We start from the raw sequence: 22,061 nt of genomic DNA on the forward strand, positions 1-22,061 counted from the left end.
TCAGATATTTTTATACATGCTTACATAGTCAATATGACTTTCTATTTCAGAATCAAGTGGAATAGCATTCTGTGCACTTATTTGGGTTTGTTTTTTAAGCATAAATCGTACAAATAGTGCAATATCAAGAAGCCAAACACAAGCTATATAACAAACTCTTCCAATATTATCATCAGTCTCCTTGTAATAGGAAGCACTCGTTCCTGCTGAAACCAGAGACTGAAGAATTTCTTAGACTCGATAGTTTTAGGCAAAAACTTGTGCACAGGATATGAGACTCAGAAGGCAGAGGGTTGAGTAAACAAAACAAAACAAAATAGTACTAAATAGACAGCAAGAGCATAGCTTTTCCTTTTTTGCTTTTCCTTAATCCTGTCTTTGTGGCCTAAGCACAGATTTTAAGTTCTTCAGGATGGCAGCAGTGGCAAATGTAAGAATATCTGGCTAGATTCATCTTCTTCAGCTACTTTTAACCAGGCAGCTGGTTCACTGCTGCAATGTTAAAACTGCAATTGAGAGACAGATGAAAAGACATTCCTCAGAGCTCAGTGATTTTGTGGTCAAAATTCGCCCATGCAATAGGGGCATCATTGCAGGCAGAGAACAGTTCTAGGGTTTCATTTCCAGTGTTTCTAATTCATAATTTTATTTACAGTCATAAAGTAATCAGTAATCAGTATTCTTCTAAAAGATGCCACAGAGTAGCAGTAGTACAGAGCATCAGGATCTGCTTTGTCATCTCTGTCACCGACTTCTAGGAAGAAAGATAAGAAAATGAGCCTCCTTCAGAGGCTCAGAAATAAGAAGGTAAATGCAAAAAATTCTTCAAAAAAGTCAAAACAAAGGATTAGAAACTGAAACTAAACCAAACCAAACAATTACTGATTTTTAAGAGATTTTAATGGGCAGAAGAGGCTCACGATTGTTTTCAGAAGTGCTAGCAGGGCAACATACACTTTTCTCAGCAGATGCGAACTAGAGCCCCTAATGTGACTACTACTGTAATAATCAAAGCTCTTACACACTCATATCAGTAAAAATACATATTCAAGATGATTTACTAATAGGAAAAACTGCTATTAAAGAATATTTAGTAAAAAGAATATACTCGTTTTGGATCATATTTGCAAACAGTTCTAGAGAAAGAGAGGAAAGAAAAGAAAAAGGTTCAGAAAATACCTAGTATTAAATGCTTTGAAAAACATCTTTTTTTTTTTCAAATGGGCATTTTTAATGCAAAACTGACAACACTAGTTAAAACAGGTAATGCAGAAACTTAAAAAATGTCATCAAACAGAAGATTTCATTTTGAAGCAACAAAGCAGTTTGTTTAACCCTGGGCTCTTTTTTGTTTGTTTTGTTTTGGTTCTTTCTTCCATTTAACACCAATTTGGGCTGAACTGAAAACATTTTGCTTTTTCTGATTAGGCAGACAGCCTGAGAAAACATTTTTTCCTTTAATTACTATTTTCTTAGGGCTATAATCTTCCTGATGAAAATACAAAACACTTGGTGCCTGTCTTGGCTGTGGAATGAGCATGAATTGGTATCTCCCAAGGTACCAGCATCAGGTCTGGACCCAGGAGAGGGACTGCTGCAGCAGCAGGGAGGCCTGCCTGAGTTACCATACCCTGTTGATTGTCAGGAAACATTACCTCGGAGGTGGCACCACGGATGTGGGGAATGCTGCTTCCTTACCTATTTGTATGGCATGCCTGAAGCTCCAGGCTTGGGTAGGAGTCAGGTTGTAGTTATATGTGCTCTCTTCTTGGATCTAGCTCATGTGTCTCTGCCTTTCCTCAGAAAATGAAAACAAGAAGCCTATTTCTGACAAATTTTTTATAATTGGAGTACTTATTATTAATATTAAAGCACATTAGGATTGTGAAGCATTCATCATATGTACATATACATGCAGAACTCCTAAACAGAAAAGTAGGTCAGTGGTCACTTTGCCAAAATTCTCCCAAATGAGTTGGAATCAAGTGTTTAGCTTCGGGCGAGGCTGCTGAAATGTTATAATTTAGTTTCAGTTTGACGCCTGATGCTGCATCTCCTTGGGCGGGTACTCCGTTGCTGGCTGGAGAGTCAAGGGCAGATCCATGGTGCTGTGCACGGCCACGGCACTTTGCAGAAGGGAAAGGAGCTGCCTCCTGGGAGCCCCGGTAAACACCTGCGCACACAGCCACGTGCACTTGTGTGCAGCCCTAGCTGAGAAATAAAGGTCAGTTTATACCTTCTCTTCCCCTTTTTAGGTGTGTAAGGTAGAATCTGGAAGGAATTACAGCAATTACTTGAAAAGAAAATTATTTAGCAAAGAGGAACTTAAAATGAAATCTGGATAGATCAATAATGAAGCTGAACGTGCATATGAATATAGACTGTATATCTGCAGATAGAGACATTAAAGAAAATGAGAAAATGCACATACTGTTTACAGCTATCCCAGGTGCTCAGCACTCCGTTGTGGTTTCGAAAAGAAAAAGAGGCAAAATCACTGTGGTTTAATAATAAAAAATTGCCACTGAAATTTGTTGTTTGTTTTTGCTTTTTTTTTTTCTGTGTCAGAACAGCTCTCAGTGATTTATAAGCAGGAGAATAATCAAGACTTTATTCTATCAGAGTATAGCATACCAGGAAATATTTAATATTAATACTGGGAGATTTTTAGTATTTAATACATTTAAATGGAATGACATGTAAAACTCTTAGAATGGATAATTGAAGAAGATAATAATCTGGTACTAGATACAAGGAAATTTTTCCTTACAGCAGCTAAGAGAACAGGAAAAGAAAGAGAACAGAGCTATTGATTTTTTTTAATTTTGAATTTTTTTTTAGAAAACCACAAAATTCTACTGACTTCCCATGGGAGTTTAATACAGAGATTATGATATTCACCAAGAACCATCAAGGCCATTATGAAGGGTGACCAATCCTCCTGGTCCATGGGGTTACATACCAACATTTTCTCATGCTGAGAGCCAAAATCTGACCATCTCCTCCACCAACATTCTCTGCAAGCTTAACAATAAACTGTAAAGAATCAGACATATGTGCTACACAGGCAGTACCAAGCTGAGTCCATGCTGTGTGCAGCTCTTACTCCTCTTTCACTGTACACTCTGGGCATTTCTGAAGCACAGAAAAGAGTAGACTTGTTCTTGCTGTGAAGTATTGATCTGTTTAACCTCTTGAAATATTTTTTTGGAAGGAAGGAGGGAATTTTCTGTCAGAAAGTGCTCTTTAGTTTTACATTTTAATAATTTTCAGTATTTCTTTGAGTTATTTCTTTTGCTGTAGCTTTACAATTCCATTTCTTGTTAGCATCATTTTGACATTAAGTTTTCCTATAAAACATTATTTGTATACACAGTATATCAGGATTTTATTCAAAAATTACAATTTTTCAAAGTGTTGTCATTGGGAAGCCTTTTTGTGACGGTCCAGACAAATTCAGTGCAATTTTCCTTGCACAAAAAAAGTGTAAAAATTCTGGCATTCTCCCAACTTAATAACTGCTGTTACTGGTGTATGGACCATAGGGAAACTGTCCAAGTATGTAGGGAAAGAGAAGAACCATTTACTGATAAATTACTGGTAGAAGTGAGGAACAAAGTTTGCTGAAAACAGTTTTTATGATCAAATCAGGAACTGACTGTTACTTTTATAGCTGATTCTGCCAAGTCAAACTGGGCTATGCCTCAGCCTGGCCTTGTATTTGGGGTAAATGAATTTCTTTCCAGAAATCAGAACGTTAAAAATAGAAAAAATCTTTATCAATGTGGCTATGCTACCAAGTTGATAAATGTTATTTCAGTTTATAAGAACATGGTGGCTGATCCTTACATTACTATCTGTATCTGATGCAAGAAATCTATGTTTTTCCATCAAAGGCTGTCATAAGAAATAAAGTTATGGAACAAATGTGAGTTTAAAAATGTGTATATAAAAGGCTAAGTCCCCCGTGGAAGAAAAGTCAAGAATAAAAAATAAAAAGACTGTAGTAGGCAAAAGGAGTTGGAATGAAATGCAGCCACACACAGTTAGAAAGGGTTTGGAAGTTTTCACGGGACTTGCTGGAGAATGTACATCGCTTCTATGAGAAGATTTGGTTTATTAGTAAAAGTCTGGGTAAAATTTCAGGATTTAAGAGAATACCAATAAAGTGAAGACAGACATTAACCAGACCATGCTATAAATACCACACAAAGAGACCAAACAAGCCCACTACTGAGAGACATGCTTGACGTTCTGCTTCACTGCTAGCCTGTAACAATAGGAAGAAACCTGTTGTCTCTGTTAGTATTAGTTCAGTTAAATAAACTGCTCGAAATGCTATTGTTTAGGTCTGACAGCAGCTGCTTACTGTGGTTCCTGTTTATGCACGATCAGCTGATGCAGCTTAGAGGCTGCTGCACTCTTCCTGTAGCACACATACACTTTAAACTGTGCCATTTGGCATATACCAGTCACTTTGTGTTGCTTTGCATAAATTCCTCCTCTTTTTGTTCTCATCAAGTGTTAAGCATAGCTCAGGATGCTATGCAATACACGTTGCTCCTTTAAGGGGAGTATTTTCAGAAATACACTTCTACGAAGGTGATTTGGCTTATACCTGAAATTTAGTTGCATGTAATGCTGGGAGCAATTAGACTTTATATATCTGACCGCAAATGTAAACCTGAGTTCAGATTGCAGCATAAAATCTAAATTAAAAACCAATAAAATGTATTATTTTCTCAATATCAGTAGGAAGGCATGTTTTTTTTTTTTTTCTGAATGGCAAACACAGATAGAGGATTAAAATTCTTTAATGATATGTTATTTTTACATGGAGACTGAATTTCACTCTCATTAAGAATATATCCATTGTTAATAAGTGTACTTTTTTTTTTTAACGAACAAGACAAATTACATTTCTGAAAGCTCTCTCCTCCTGGCATCGAAAAATGCAGGCACATACAACTGCTTCAGTTAGCAGTTTGTTTGTCTTTTACTGCTGTAGTGGTGGACATTCAAATCTGCGGGATAACACAGCTAATGTTAAATATGTTCACTATACTGTTTAGGTGAAGTCACTCAGACCTTTCAGGACTGTGACTGCTAATATTTTACAAATACAAACTTTGTGCTTGCTGGTAATCATGAGATAATAATTCACTAAGCAGCTAGAAGAGAGCTCAGCTGAGGCTCCACACAGACATATGTCAGAAACAGATTATAGGGTAAGAGGCAGAGAAAATTGAATTGTAACTCCCTCCCCTCATACATAAACTCAAAAGACTCTCCAAAACAAACAAACATATCCTCATCTGAGAAGAAGGATAAAAATCAGTACCGAAAACCGGATTAGAGGATTGATTTCATGGGGACAGAAGGGAACAGAAAGCAAACTTTCTATTATCAGGTGACTCTCACTGAAAGCATGATCTTCTAATCCGATGCAGAAAAAGCTTCTACTGAAGTCAACAGGGCTGGACCCTTTAAAGTTCCTGAAGAGTTCACAATTCATGTTAAATGAATAACCAAATAACTGAAAATTAATACCAGCACTTAGACTGTTCTCTCTAGCATAAAAGAAAGAAGATATGAGACCAAATTCATAGAGATCCTTATTTCTTCCAAATTATGCTAAGAAATGGAAATCTGTCTTCTTAACTCTAACATGTATTTATGAGTTTAGTAGCAGGGAATTGCAATAAATGTCATACTATTATGCAGAATGGATTTGTAGCTCATTTATATGCTTATAGTAAATTTGGGGCACAAGAATCAGGATTTAAAGACTAGCAGTTTTTATGAATAAAGACTGCTGAATCAGGTTCTAAAATAAAAAAAAAACCTGAAACACAATAAAAATAAAATAAAACTGACATTAAAAAAAAAAATTGGCTTTTAGGTAAGTTTTCAGACTAGTACAGATAACATTCACAAACTGGAGGAGTGTGTAAGTTATCTGGTAGAATATAATATGTCAATGTTTCCTTCTTAGATTAACAAAAATAACCTTTATGGTGCCACAACTCCTTTGCGATTTCTTTACAGTCATAACAGTGACTGATAAACAAAAATGATATATCACGCAATATTATTTTTGGAGATGGGGAGACTGGGAAATAAATGCCAGATTTGTTGCTGTGGAATCTGAAAACAGGAAAATACATAGGTTGTTTTGTTTTGTTTTGTTTTGTTTTTTTAATTCAGAGATAATCCGTAGTCTTCAACCGACAATAATATGTTCTATTTAACATTAAATTTACATCAACATGCTGTTCAATAACACTAGGTATTCAGAATAAATTTTTTAGCATGATTAGAGTATTAACATTCTGAACATGACATTTAGTTGAATTTAAATTAATTAAAATAAAATTAAAAGGCCAGACAGTTGGAATATCAAATCAAGAAAATTTAATAGCTTGATTCTGTTTATTTGCATTCCTCTCTAAGTACTGAGTAAGATGACTGCATGCCTCTGAGGATTTTTCAAATGAGAATGTTTACACATATAAATCAGAATATAAAATATAAGTATAAATCAGAATACCCCTCAGAACTATATTACACCATCATGCATTATTAGAAACAAGAGATCTCAAAGTTGTTTACAAAAGATGCTAGCTTATTAACTCAGCTAAGGCATAGTAAGGGATAGGAAAGGGGCTTCACCCAGTGTTCTCAGGTAAATAAGCTGTAGCTGCAGGATGTAATATAGCTTGCTTTATTGGAGCCCAGTACCAAAAGACACAAAGCATTACTGCCTTTCTCCTGGACTGAAGTGAGTTTGTCCAGAATAAGGCCAAGTTCTTATCATTATAATCCCCATGAGCTTAGAGCAAGGAGGTTTTGGCCTATGTTTAATTAAAGCTGCATTACAGTACTTAGACATCTGTTACATTCATACATTGTGGGTCAAGGGCTCAGCTCGAGCTTCTCTTCTGAGACCTGTATGGCCACTGTTGAGCCTTTTTTCCCCCCATTATTTTTTATAGCTAAGCCACTACTTCCATGTCCAAGGACACTTCCCCCCATCAGGGAAAGAGATATGTTCTGGACCTTAATTTCTAGTGTTTTGAGATTTGGAGAAGAATGTTTATAGACAAACCTCCCAGAAACGCTCCAGAAGTTTAATGAACTGCACTATGCAAACTGTAATGGTGATAAATGCAAACTTCATCTTTAAGTCTGGCTCTTAGAACAATAGGCATTGTATCTAAGCATTGCAGTTAGCTGCATCACTGTATTGTCTTTAATTGAACACTTGCAAATAGTGGTTTTCCTATTTTTACACAATTCTTTGCTATTTCTGTCTTTTATGTGCTTTCATACATATTGGCACTTTCCTTCATTCCCTCCCATGCAAAACAACCTTGTGCAACAAGTTCAGCCCTCTTTGTACGAGTCTTTAGTTTCAATGAATGAGGCTAATAGCATGACTAAAGGTTCAGACACACACTTCCTTAACAAATAGCTATGACAGTCTACAATCGCTCCCTTTCCCCCTCCTAAATTACTTCTATCACATCTATTGACAGAAGAGAATATCTGAGCGATCTGCAGCCACCTCAGAGAAAAGTCCTGCATTTTGTAGGGGAAAGTTTTGCTCTGGGTCCATGTACAAAGTATCATCTTGTATGTGAAATGTTTTGTGAAATTAGCTTCTCTCTGACAAATTTATTAGGGTTTCCATGGCTGAATATCTTGCATTCCTTCCTCACCTTCCACCAGGTGGATGACTGCCATAAGTAGCCGCTCATATCTAACAAATGTCTAAGGAAAGATGTAACCTTCATCTTTCCACCATCCACAAAAGTGCTGACCAAGGGCTCCCCACCACCCCAGCAAGGCAGGGAGTACAAGTCTCTTGATCTTAGGTGGCTCTTTGGAGAAAAATAATTGTTGGAGGGTCCAGGTGTGTGAAAGCTGAAGTTAGTTACTGTGTCTGAGTCCAAATTTATCTTCTTGTCACTTACATTGTCTCACATTGGGACTCAGTCAACAACGGTGGCTGTTTTGTAGTATCAGTCCTTTTATAAAAGAAATACATATATGCATCTCTCTCACTGATAGGGACTAAATGACATTGTGTGAACCCAATTATTTTAGGAAAAAAGAGGTCACTTATCATCAAGTCCCTAATTTTGCTGTTCGTTGCCCTACTACCAACTTAGACCTGGTCTAAATATCTCTTCCAAAATGTGATGAAAGTTAGACTTTTTTTTTTTTTTAAAATACGTCAGTAAAACTAGTTTTCTGTTTTCTAGCTATTGTTAGCACATGTATGAATTTCAACTGATCAGGCAATAATTTTTGACACTTGTGTTCTTACTGCCTCTTGAAAAAAGAGATGTTTCCATTCCCATTCCAGGCAACACTTTTTCTATGGTAAAGTATTCTGCAAAATGACAATCAATGAAGGAACATGAATGCACACATCTAACTATTCTATAAGCAGTTTAATCTGTATGGGTTTGGGTTAGAACTTTGACCTAAGCTACAGGAGGATCAAACTTTACACGGTGATAGAATGGTTAGGCTTACTCTTCAGCAGCTTTTTCCTATGATTGTAGGAAAGTGATGTATTCTGGCTCAGTGAAGACAAAATCTGAAAATTTCATAGTGTCCAGGTTTATGTTCTAGAAGGATGTAAAAGCAAAGATATGTAACTGAATCAGGTTGCTGAATAGAAAGTGTATTTCTTTCAAAGCTTCTGCAAAATATTATTTATATAGTTCTTGCAAATTGGTTTGAAGTGTTGTTTAGACAATCTTATTATGTATAAAGATAAAAACTTCCATCAAGAAATTATGCAAAAGAAAATGGACACACCAGCTGGATAAATCTATCATACATTGGCAAAAAGCAACAAGCACTTTTAATTAGCTGAGTGAATGTAGTTTGCTGAATGCTGAAAGCACAGACTCACTCATATTAAAATGTGCCTAATTTTCTGTGAAAAAGTCCCATCTGAACAGCCCTGACCATAGTCAATCATACTAAAAGCCACTGGTGCTTAATTTGATTTACCAATATAAAATGCAAATGAGGTGATTAAGTGGAGTGGCAGACATAGTAGGGCCTCTTTCAAACCATCAAGTTAAATGCAAGCAGACAGCAAACTGGCTGTGCAAAGAAAATTTTAGCATATTCGTTTGATTAGTGCTACAAAAATTTAATTAGGTTGGCTAATTACTTGACAAATTGCTCTACACTAGAGAAAAGGCAGAGCATGTTTTATTCCTTCAAAAAACCCTGTGTGTATTTTAGCCCAAATGCTATCTGCCAATTTGCAAAAGCATTATTAAATGAATGAAAGATGGTACAACAGTCTCCAACAATGGCAAACTGTATAATGCATATAATTAGACGAGGCACACACCACTATATCCATATGTCCATGATCCCTCATGTCTAAAAATATTTAACACAATATTTCTAGGAAAATACTGTCAAAACAGATTATTACAAGGCTGTCAGTTCTTCATAAGAAGCAATATATGGAAAATACTCATTAGTGGAAAACACAGCTCATCTAAAGCAGAACCTCTTCACCCAAATGAAGTATCAAATGTGGTAACAGGGATGCACTTTATTTGTACCTTGCTAAAAGGAAATAACATGGACTGTTCAAGTTAGGGGCTGTATCTCCATGTCTATTTATTGCTAAGCAATGCCAAGAACATTAGTTATCTGGGAAAGGAAAAAAGACAAACTTGGATGAATTTCACATTTTACAATTTTATTGGTGTGAATAGGCCATATAAGAAGAATATCAGGACTTCAGTGTAGAAGAACACATTTCTCTTCTTGTTTGTCTATTTGCATTCACATGGCACAAAAGCTGCCAATTTTTATTCAGGAGACTGCATTTGCTTTTGCTGGCATTCAATGTAACTAATCAGCCTCTACTGACTCAAACATCATGATAATATAAATAGATATCCACTTTATCTACTCAAGTGGAAAAAATAAGTATCATATTATATAAACATAATGCATTGCAATTGGCAATTAGATACTGCATTTAACTCAGGCTAAAACAATATCTTAGGAAACCAAAGGATACGTGAGATCTCTTTTAACAACCATCATACATGTGCATGCAGGCATAAAATATTATTTCTTGCAATTAACAATTCTCAACTCCTGTTCTACCATGCCAATATATTTTTAAATGTAGAGCCTTAGTGAGACGTCAAAAACCTTACATCAAATATAATTTCATGTTACCTCAACATAATTATTACCGTGTGTGATCAGGTTTGTTTCTAATATGTTGTATGCTAAAACAAATTTCAGTTCCTTAGCAGTTTCTCTGAATAAGCTAACACTGAAAAAGAGGCCGCATAAGTTTTCTGACAAATTTTAAAGGAAAGTAGCCAAAGCTGGTATTTCAGTCTTTTTTTTTTTTTTTTATGTTCTGAGACTTCAAAATTCCTGAATTTCAGAGGAAATGAATGCTCATTACTGCACTTACACCTCTTGTGACAAAATTTGAAAGATCTGAAATCCCTTGTAATTTTAAAAAATCTTATTTACACTGAAATAATCCAGGAAGAAGATAATAATATTTGTTAGCTTTCAAAGCCAGTCAGGTGAGGATAGACAAAAATGCAGTCAGCTGCACTGCTAGAGTTCTCTTCCACAGAAACCCAGGGAAGGTAAGGCATCAGACTAGACTCAGAAAGAGAGCTCCAGCATCAAAGCAACTAACTCTGACATGTCCTACATTCAAGACAGTCCTCTGCATTGAGGTTAATATCAATATCACCTGCACATTGAGTGAAAGATGCCACAAATTAATTATCTAAGACTGGGAGTCTTAAAAACAGTAAATATAAATAAATAGTAAATATAAATATAAAGGGGAAAAGAGAGGCTTAACTTCAGTCCTGTTCTACCATGTTCACTGTAGGTATGAAAAACTCTTTAGTGAAGCAAGTTTTGTGTGACATGTTCAATAAACTGAAATTTCATAATGAGACTACACTGAAAAATAACAGTTTTTGTAGAAAAAAAATCTAACCAGCTGCTGAAAGCAGAGGTTTTAATCATTCTTTTCTTTTGGCCTTGAGCATGCTACTACATGGCCACTACACATGCATGGAAGTGGGAAGAGGGGAACATCTTAAGACTAACTAAAAGAGAATTGTGGTTTATCAGGGAGCTCTGACTTGACATCAATGTGGTAAGGAACATGAAGAAAATAAATTGAAAATAAATTATCTAATTGCTTTTTTTTTCCTCCGTGCTTTATAAGAAGCAAGGACCAATTGTGTTTAGAAACATTTCAAATAACTATGCAGTGAAGAATAACTATATAGAGGATTACTATATATGTCCAAGTGGATATAGAATAACTAGATAGGGAAGCCAGGAGGGTACAGAAAAACTTTGTTAGAACATACGCTGGAGTCTATACTGCTTCCTACAGCCAGGGCAGACCACAGTATCTTAAGGAACTTATCAATATAGCATAACAATTCTCAATCTTTTTTTGCAATTTTTTTTTTTTTCATAATTTAGGTCCCTCTCTCCACGGGGGCACAAAGTTACAGTCTCCAGCCAGCCCCAGTTCTCTGAATTTCAAATTCTCACCTTTCAGCTTCCATTAAGTGCAACAATTTGTTTTCCCATCTCCTTCCTACATTCAGAAATCCCTGGTCTCTCCAACTATCCTCATGAATCTGTGTAAATGAAGCATCTTTCCTTCCTAGGAAAGCTCCTTCATAGAGGAGCTTCTGCGAGAAAATTGGGAGAGGGGGCAGAAAAATGACAGGTAGGGCACCTATATAGGGTAACAGAGGTCAGAAGGGATTTGTGGGGCCTGGTGTCACCTCTGAGGATACAGGCGCCAACCTGTGCAACCTGTGCAATGTCCTTGAGAAGCCCTGGATGGGGCCACCAAACAGCAGCTTCTGGAGCCAGCAGCAGTGGCAAGACTGTGTATGAAGAAAGCTTTCATTTTAATCTTTTTTCTTTAGGCTTTATTAGTTGGGGATTAGTTGGGGCAGGGCTTGTCCTAAAGCGACTAATGTGCCAGTACAAAACGAAACTCTGTCAAGTACAGAGTTTCCTGTCTGCCTAATTTACTTATAATTTTCACCTTTCTCTGTGTGAAACAGAGGAACAAACAGACGAGAAAATAAGAAGCCTAAAGGTTTGAATAGACATTTGCTGCACCAGAAGGGAACATAAAAAAATAACGGAGTTTTCCTACTCTGAAAAAGGAAACACTTCTTAAATAAAGTCACAGAAATAGGAATCCAATTATTACTTAGATGAGATAATTAGAAGCTGGACCTTGCTCAAGATAAAACAGCTATTTATTTTTGTTACTGTTTGATTTTGTAAAGTAATATTTGAAAAATTTGCAATTGCTGGGGAGGTGCACAGCCCCGGAATTGACATAAATGAGATTAACAAAAGCTTTGCTTTACAGGCAAGCGACATATTTGGTGCATGAATTTGTGCCTTACAGTTGTTTTAAAACACTATCAATTTGTCAAAGGATTATATCTAAAAAAATTGTTGCACCACTAGATTAGCTATAATTTATTCCCTGTTATAAGAAAAAAGTTGCTAAACTTGGTTTGGATATATTCTTAGTTTCACATTCTCACTTAACTTTTTTTGTACATGTTTCGTGTTTTATATTCTCTCCTCAATATTGGCTCCTTGTTTTGGAGACAAGGCACTGGACTAAGCTGGTATACCAATTCATTCTTGTATGTTTAGCAGGGGGATAAGACTTAGGTTAAAATGCTGACAAAAACCTCACTTTCTTTTCTGTACATGCTGGTCTTTTAAGGATACGTTACTTCAGCTTTGGTGGAATGTCACTGTTATACTATGCATAGTTAAGATTTGCATCCCAAAATTACATATTTGCTATAGGTTTCTGGAATCAAATTTTGGACGGCTACATGACATTGAACAGATTTCTTAGCTTTTCGAAGAAAAAAATACTTAATTTCATTTGTTTGCATTAAGACTCACTGAAATGAGTATTTTAATCATCTTACTGGGTATCATTCTAGATAAATGTGATATCCAGGAAAGTGAAGTGTACTACTGTGGCAATTATTATTACATGAGTAAAGTTCCTGTCTTGACTCACTTTTTCAGTCCCTTCTGTTTCTGCTCTTCTCTGGCAGTTGTGGCTTGCATATTATTTTTTTCTTTACTGACTTATTTATTTATATATAAATAATGATGTTTAATCCTAAAAAGCAGTTTCAGCACACTGAATTCACAGCAGCAAAATCTAGTTCTAGACACTCTCTGAAAGAGTGAAAACATTTGGAAAGGACCATGCTAACAAAAGACTACCTGTACTGAGAATCTGAATGGAAACAGGGAAGTTTAATGCTATCATCATAAATAGCATACTCTAATCAGTCTCTCCTTTCATGTGAATTTGAAAATCCTTCTTCCCTAGAAGTACTTGCTAAAGACAATTATGCAAGAGCAAAACCACACAGTGCTACTGCTGGAAATTGCCAATAGATTCTGAAGTGTTTCAAACAAGGATATATTAGATTGCCTGTGCACTTGTAAATTATAATAACAGAGGACAGCAGGCTGATGAGAATAAACAAAAAGCTTCCTGAGCAATGCACCTAATAAAACATAATCATAAGTTAATTTTTCAGTCATGGTCTGCAGTTTATGCTTATGCCTGAGAAAATGCCTGCTTACGTTTATTTCTCAATATTCCTCGAAGTATTAGTTACAGAGAGTGTAAAAACCTCTGAGTTTTTCGTGATAATAGAAGGATTTCATTTCAACTCCTGAATATATTTTAGCTGTTTGAATGAATATTTATTATGTTTGGAGTGACCATTTGCCCACCTTTGTAACAACAAAGAATTCTACTTTACATATGAACAAAAGTGGATTGTATTCCATGAAATGCTCTGGTTTTACATTTTGTACACTGTGACAGCAGACAGAAGCACATGAATAAGCTCTGAGCATTAAATTATGAGCCACAGTTTGTTCTCCTTTTACATTGGCATAGATCTGAATAACTTCAATGAGTACAATATATTTATTCTTGGTTCAAGTAAATGCAACTGAAAACAAAACTTTGGCTTAATGTAATTTTTTTTTCTCTACAGGGTTTATATTGTGGAACTTGGGCACATAACTTCAATGTGCGTATTGTAGAAGACACAGCAAACACAGATGACTTGCTTTCCCTTGTAGGAATTGATTGAATCCTCAGAAACTTGGCATGTACTTGTGTATGATAAGCTTACTCTTCATACACACTGCTTATTTATTACTAATTATTAGTAGTAATTTCAAAGTATTACTGATACTTTCATTAAAACCTTGATTCTCCTCAAACCCAGACACAGTTTCTGGAATGAACACCCCACACCACAACCAGACGTGTCAGTTAGGGAATGCAATTCAGTTCTCCTTGACAGACTCAATTAAAAGTCTTGATGACTCTGCCTGTCTTATGTGCAGGGACTTAATAGCAATTGCTGGTAGTGCCAAATCAAACTCTTTAGCCTATTTCAACCTCAGTTAAAAAAAAAATAAATCACTGTTCTGGTTGTTTTTCCCAAATTGGCCTTCTCAGTCTAATTGCATTTTAACCATCTACATGTTTTTTTTTTTTTCCTTTTCTGTTCTTAATCACAGTATTCCATCTTAGAGGATGCGGAGAATAAACTTTCATGATTTATTCAGTTTATGACTGAATTAAAGATCAGATTTTAAAGAAAGGAGTGTTGATATCTCAGCTTAAAAGCAATGCAGACATTCAGGTCCAGCGCTGGATCACTAACAATCCCTGCAATTTGACTACTAATCATGAGGATGGCCAAGCTCTATACGTGCCTCAGGCTTCCAGAACCCACAAAGTTCTGCTTCTACACATCTCCAAATATCTGAGTTACGACAACACTGTACAGCTAAGAGAAAAAGCTAAAGTGATACTTATCTACTTGAAATCATGAATCCTTTACTGGAAATGTATTCAGCGTGTCAAATTACTATGAGACATAGGAGTGTTTTCTTGTGTTTTGAACGAACACACCATAAGTTTGATGTGTGTAAGGCACTAAAGTGCATGAAAGACAGTAAGTGATAAAAGTTTTATTTGAAAAATTGTTGAGCATGTCTTAAAGAAGGTATGTGCATGTGTATGTGTGTATGTGTGCTCATGTGTGTATGTGTGTTTCTTGCCAAAATAAGAAGTTGATAGATTTGAAATGTAACAATTTGGTACATTAGTGTGATATTTGTTGTTTTTTTTTTCCTTGAAGATGCTCAGAAGACTAAGGAACTGGTACATTTTCTTTCATCTGCTAGAAGATGAAGGGTGGAAGACTGCAAAACAGGGATGTAGTGAAACAAACTGAAAATAAAAATTGTTTTGTGTGAGCAGTTTCATCACTGACAGGGTTAAAGCAAAGACATGGTCAGGAGACAATAGTGAGAATCAAGAGTTATCTACCTGTAAAAATGAGAAAAGAATTCTGGTACAATAAGGAAAATAATAATATTGCTGGGCCATTTAGTGTGTTACTTTGCTTCCTTGCACAGTTTCTACTCTTTTCTTCCTTCCAATTCTTTTCACTGCCTTAATGATCAGCTTAAACAGAGAAGTGGCATGATGTGCAGAGGAAAGCGAGGGGTTCATACCCTGCATTTCGTACTGCCTGCTGGTGACAGCAGTGTTTTAGGAAGCAGGAGGCTGTATGGGGTGGCTGTTGCAAGGTCTTGGTAGCAGGGGGCTGCAGGGGTGGCCTCTGTGTGAAGAGGTTGGGCCTGTCCCATGCCAGACACAGATGGTTCCAGATGGCTTCAAAGGACCCACCACAGGACAGAACTGAGCTTGAGAGCCATGTATGTGGTGCCTCTGGAAAAGATGGTTAAGAAAGAGCAAAAATGGGAGACAGGCAGAGAAGTGAGGAAAAAAAAGGTGAGAAACAACCCTGAGAACAGCAAACTCGGTGATGAAGGAAGGGGAGGCAGTGCTCCAGACACTGAGGCAGATAGTCACCTGCAGCCCATGAATGAAGCACGGCAAAAGTGTGAGGAGGAAGGAGTGGCAGAGAGGTGCTGTTATGGACTGGCCACAGGCCCCATTCTGCATCCCAGTGTGTTGCTTGTTGAGGGGACATAGAGGAGTTGGGAATAAAGGAGTGAAGTTAAGCCTGAGAAGAGGGGCCACAGTGGGAGGAAGGTGCTTTTTTTTTTTTTTTATTTTTGCCTTTATTTCTCACCATCTAGATCTACTTTAATTGGCAAGAAATTACATTAATTTTCCCTAGTTGATTCTGTTTTTCCCATCATGGTAATTGGTAAATTATTTCCCTGACTTTATCTCAGCCCATGAGCTTTTAAATCTTATTTTCTCCTCCTGCCCTGCTGGGGAGGAGGGGCATTGAGAGAGTGGCTGGGTGGGTGTTTGGCCAATATCCAAGGTTAACCCACTACAGTGGTACAAGTGTAAACCTGCTGAGACTGGTGAGTGCCTCGAACCACATATCACTGCTCCTGGTTGAATACAGAACTGTAACATGGAAAGTAAACTATAGCATATTTAATGGAAGCCATTAAAATGAGTGAGTTTAGCAAAAGGTCTGAACAGCATGCTTTTGGTTGGATCTGGTCAACTCAGCATGCAAACGGTCTGTAGCAAATCTTAAGCCCTGCAAAAAATATGTGTATCTGTAAAGACAAATTCTTAATTTACTCAAATTTAGGCTTCTGCATTCCACTTATATGGCACTAAAGTGGTGCGCTGAATGTCAGCCCTCCAACACCACATAGTCCCGACTGGCCTGAAAATGTTGATTAAAAGAGTGCTGTGCTGGGGCAAGCAGGGTAGAGGGTGTGCAGGAAGGGCTAGCGCTCCTGTATGGTCTCAGGCACATTGACTCCACTGTCAAGCCTTCTATGGGCCATAGCTCTGGTTTTTGTCCTCCTCTGCTCTCTCCCTCCTGCACTGGTCCTGCCTCTGTTGCCTTTACCCTTGAGTCTGTTGCATAGGTGACTGGCATTAGGCACTGAAATTATTTGTTACATCTTTTATTCTCCTGTTGCTAAATCCCTAACCTGGCTTTCTCCAGAATGGACATAATGTCTAAACTACCTTGTGATTTTATGCTGTAAGAAACCTGGACAAGTGCCAGACATTTTACTGTTCATCCCATGCCTTGCTTTCTTGAGGGAAAAAGCTGGGAACTGTTCCCTGCAGACCTGGTGCATCTGACGCAATAAAAAAAACTCTTTCCTGTTTTCCCTCCCTCTCACTGAAAGATCACTTCATGTTAAGTGATGCCTTGCTATTAAAAATACTAATTGATACAAACTGTATTCTGTAAATAAAACAGAAAATTGAAAAAGAATGTGCTGAGGGCTTTTTTTCTAACTTGAAAAGAAATAGCTGAGATAGCTGGAGAAAAGGCAAAAAAAAAGATAGCCTTATCCAGTTAGTTATTTAAGTGATTCTTGATTAGTGACTGCAGGTCTCTGCCTATTAAATTACAGTTTGAAATTTAATAGAAGAAAATCTATATGAAGTGACTTTTCTATTCTAAATACACACATTGCACAAAGACGCAGTAAAGCTTTGTTCATGTCACCTCTGTACTCCAAGTGAAAGTATCTTATCCATAATGCTGACATTCAGTGTGGGAGGTGTAGTTCTTCCAAAGACTATTTGAGGACCCAATAGTCAAAGTGCCAAGTATGAATGACACTGTAGTTTTGTAACTGCTGAACTACTAATGAATGGATGAACTTACTTCAAAGATGCTAACTATTTTTGTATTAGAGCACTGAGGCTGATTTCTTGAGTAGTTGGCTGAAAAGTGTTTTGGCTCTGAAATCATTATGAGACTGCCCAAAAGATACTGGGCTGACAGCTACTGAAATGAACAGAAATTAAGTTCCACCTAACTATTTATCATCAAGGAGAGACTGAAAGTACCTGGCTAATCAAACATAATTTAGTAATGATTTTACCAGCCAGTGTTTATTCTCGTGATTATGGTCACTCCTGTTGTGTTTTCATACGGAAAACATTTTCAATAGGAAATTCATAGCCACCTGCAGTTGCATATGGACCTGGATATAGTTCCTAGTCTGAGGGAGAACACAAAAGGTCTTAATCTGGTAAAAAGATAAAAAGTGTCATTGTTTTATTTCTGAGCTGCAGGAACAACGATATCACTGGAGAGGGCAAGTGTCAGCTCCACTTTGACTGGAGCAGCAGGGATCTCTGGCCAGATGTACACTCTTGAAGGAGACATGACATGTCCATACATCACATGGGACACATGTTTCTTCAAGGACAATACACTGGTTCAGTTACAGCTGTTGGGTGTTTAGCACTTCAGAAAATCAGGCAACTTATTTTGCTGCTCAGCCAAAACTTTTAAAACCTAATGTTGTCATTCATTTATTCATTCTCCCATTTCTGAGCCTGATTAGCGTGATCAAGCACAAAAGGCTTTTACAAGGCTTTTACACACCAATGTATAAATAAATTCAGAAACATAATTTGGATCCCTTATGTAACCATTTCCCTCTGAGAGGCAGATTTCTGTGTTAGTCTGTGCTCTCTGTGATATGATGGATGAGGCACTCCCACGCTGAATCACAATGGCTGGAAGAAGCCGAACAAATTTCTCATGGGAGAGATAGTCTACCCAAAAGCAAAACCTGGGGAAATAGCCTAACTCTAACTTCTCTGATACTCGATGAGATCAGGTTATAGTTGCATTAATTAAAAAATGAGTATTTCTGCTTTGTCAAACTGAAAGGTATCAAAGTCACTTGTTCCACCTCACATGCAAACAACATGTTTTTTAAAGCTTTACCAAAAATATAATTTCTTTGTGGAAATTTTCTGTTGTGGAGAAAATGCATTTTCAGTTGAAATAGAAACTGACAATATACATGAAACTACAGTTTTCAAGTGAAAAAGAAGTATCTGCATATACATTTTCTAACTGTGTATCTGTTATATAGTCCATGTTCACAAACAAAGATCTGGAAACTGTTCACAAACAATATTGACCTTTGAACCCTGTATTTCTTCTGATGACATATGCTGTCTCCTTGGTAGGGAGTAGGGAAAGTTGGTAGGGAAAGTCAGATACCTTTGTGAGATGATTTTGATTTTAGGTGAGTTAAGTTGCTCTTTTGTTGACTACTTCTTTCCATTGACTCCAAAGGACTTGCACCCTTGTGTAATGCATCCAAAATTAGTTGGGATAAACCCACATCCCATTAATTTATCCCCATTTGTTCAATTTTCTAACTGAAGGAAAAGAATAAATTCTTCCATGCCTAACTGTTAGCTTCTTTTAAAGACATAGAACTCATTCTGGTTCAGACGATTCGCACTGTAAGGATTTCAAAATTTCCAGTAGAGAAAGTTTATGATTTCCTAGTTTTCTTTCATAGTGTCGAGAATTAGAATGACCTTTACATATATTTTAATTCCCATAGATATGTTTAGATAATCTTCTAAAAACTGATTGACCAAATATTTAGATGGTGTGACAAACTGGCTTTTAATGGTGAATACTTTCAAAGTGTCTCTGCACTTTTAAAGAGCTTTACTAAAAGTATGCCTTCATCAAACCCTCCCTATTTAAAAAAAAACCAAAACAAACTATAGCTGAATTAGTTTCTTTTTTCTCCTGACAATTATTTTTCTGAGGGGCTACAAGGCTGAAAAAATCTCTGACAGGAGCAGTATTTTCTTTGTTGAGGTAATCCTAATAGATGAATTTATTTGGCCATGAATGTTGCTCTTTTTAGAGTGCTCTGAAAGCATTAGCAGAAGAAAGAATGCTCAAAAGGCCTGAAATTTGATTTACATTTTCAGAACAAAGAAACAAATGAAAATGTGACTATTGTCTTTATCTGCACGGTTATTGTATGTGGTATCCTTCTATAATCTTTTCTTGTAATGATACTTAATAGCTGCCTTCGAGATATTAATGGAAATTGTCACAGGCAAGAGAGATATTACTGCATCTAATGAAACAAAGTAGGACTAAAAGGAAAAAAAAGAACAATAAGTAAAAGCTGAACAAATAAAAGAATTTAACTTATTTCTGAAATTTAACCCTATATATAGTTAATTGTCATAAAACCAAAATAAGTGAATGCAGTTGCTTTTCAGTGTATTAGTACATTCTTCATGAAAGCTTACAGAGCAGTTACAGTATATAGATTTTTGATGCAAGAATTCAGCCCTTAGCACATCAATATAACAATACTACTATAAAACATGTCCAATTTTATAATAAATTATACCAAGTGAATTCCTGCTGACTGAAGATTATGCACGCTTCAAATCACTTGTAACAAGGAAGATAAATAAAAGCAATACTTATAAGGGTAAAATATAATTTTGATAGAAAATACGACTCTCTAAGTGTCAAAACACAAACATGAGCATCACATTTAAACATATTGCTCACTATCTCTCCACTCATCTAGAGTCTAGAAACATGACTAATGCATTTCAAGCATTTGTCCTGGCCAGTTAAATACAAAAGCATGTGAAAGGAGGCTGTAAAATATAAATGAATGACTTATTAAATACATTAGCATTTTTGAGCAAATTTTCAACTATGTTCATCTTTTGGTAATGGAATATTCCGTGAAACACAAACAGAAAGTACCATCCAAATAGAACCTATGGAACACAGCAAACAGTTTGCCTGATACTTGTTTGTCTGACCTAGAGAAACAGAAATTTTAAAAACAGTAACTGTTTAGTTTTAATTAGAATGTATTTTATTTAAACTACATTTTTAAAGTAGACCTAAATAACTTTAATTTAAAAATAAATAAATGAAAATTGCATTAAATATGCATGAAGCACTAAATTTGTTGCAATTGACTTGAATAATTTCAGTTAATAGAATAATATATAGACTATACTGAACAGCGTATGTTTTGACATAGTTTTCAAGAAAGTAAAGTCACTGAATTGGTAGAAGTTATTGACTAAATCCCTGAGAAAACATTTGTTGAAATGATAACTCTACTTCTGGAAACAATAGCCATTTCTGCAGACAAATACACTTTAAAAAAAATTCTGTTATTTGGTTTTTGCAATTAAATACTTCAGAAACTTTTGGTAGGTCAAAAAAAAAAAAAAAGCAAAACTCACAAACCAAGGAAAGCTGCTTTTTTTTTTTTTTTTTTTTTAACCTCTGAAGTGGTTATGGAACAATGTGATCTAATATATCTGGAACTTGAAATTACATTGATGAGAAAATATAGGTGGGACTTCACTAAAGCTGATTCCTTTGTTTTATATGCAAACAGAAAAACATGCTTACAAAACCAAGTTTCTTATGTATGTGATATGTGTGTAATGTAGTTTTATACTCTCAAAAATGTAATAAAACGTGATTTTTGTGTATTTTAATTAAATATTAGTTTTCATCCAACAGGAATTTTACAATATCATAAGTTAAAAATCATTACTGAGCCACTAAAACAAAAAATTATCATATGCCTTTCTGACAATAAGAATGAACCTACTGAATTTTATTTATGGAATTTGCTAGCTGTTCGAACGCATGTGCGTTCGATATAATATATCCATCTGAAGTTAAAGAAATTACAAACTTGGTGTGAAGGCTATAATTATGAGACTTATTAGCTGCTAACATCAAGATACAGAAATATAAATCCAAAGAACAAAGGATCTAATATCATGTAATGAACAGCTATCTATGCCTGCTGCAGGTATATTTATACGTACGAACACAGGTAACTTTCAGAGGCAGAGGAGAATGCAGTTGGTTAGGCATAATCAGGAAGAACAAAAGTTTAAGAAAATAAATCAAGATAAGGAAGACTGAAACAACATAATAAGTTTCAAGATTCCTTGATTGTTTATTAAAAATATTATTATTAAAATTATTTACTAAAATCACCTTGATTCAAATACGCATTCAGCAATGAAGCTACTGCAATACTTCTAGTGACTGCACCTGGAGGTGATCTAGGATTGAAGTGAAAAAATAGCAATATACTTCCTTTTACATGATATC

This window comes from Chlamydotis macqueenii, chromosome Z, assembly GCF_036417535.1.
Source record: "Chlamydotis macqueenii isolate bChlMac1 chromosome Z, bChlMac1.mat, whole genome shotgun sequence".
Lineage (NCBI taxonomy): Eukaryota > Metazoa > Chordata > Aves > Otidiformes > Otididae > Chlamydotis > Chlamydotis macqueenii.